The following is a 633-nucleotide window of genomic DNA, read 5'->3' on the forward strand; positions in this document are numbered from 1 at the left end:
ATCAATGTTTATATACCTAACCCTGAAATGTACCTCACATCTTTATAATAAAAATAAAAATAAAAAAGTCTGACTGGGTTCGGTGGCTCAGCCCGTGATCCTGCGCCTGTGGGAGGCTGAGGTGAGTGGATTGCCTGAGCCTACGGGTTCGTGACCCGCCTGGGCAACTTGGTGAGACCTCATCTCTACAATAAATCAGAAATCAGTCGGGCGTGGTAGCGCGTGCCTGTAGTTCCAGCTACTCGGAAGGCTGAGGCTGAAGGATTGCCGGAGCCCAGCAGGTCGAGGCTGTGGTGGCCGGGAACGACCACTGCACTCCAGTCTGGATGACAGAGTGAGACTCCCACTCAAGAAAAAAAAAAAGTCTGAGTCCAAGACCAACCTGGCCCAAGAGGACGGCCCTGAGGGAGGGTAGACCGCCTGGGGAGGAAAACTCTAGAAACTGGACACCTGGGAGGAAGCCAATGAAGGGCCTTGGGAGTTTTTAAGCTGGGGAGGGATGGGGCCAAACAGCCCCTCCGGAGAGCACTGTCCTCCCACGGCTCACACTGCTGGGTTGCCACAGCCAGGCCTTCCGGAAGGATCCACCAACAGGCTGCCGGGCCCACAGCCAAGAACATTATGTAGCGTATT

The sequence above is a fragment of the Carlito syrichta genome, unplaced genomic scaffold (assembly GCF_000164805.1).
Source record: "Carlito syrichta isolate Samal-C Ts95f unplaced genomic scaffold, Tarsius_syrichta-2.0.1 Scaffold289202, whole genome shotgun sequence".
Taxonomy (NCBI): Eukaryota; Metazoa; Chordata; class Mammalia; order Primates; family Tarsiidae; genus Carlito; species Carlito syrichta.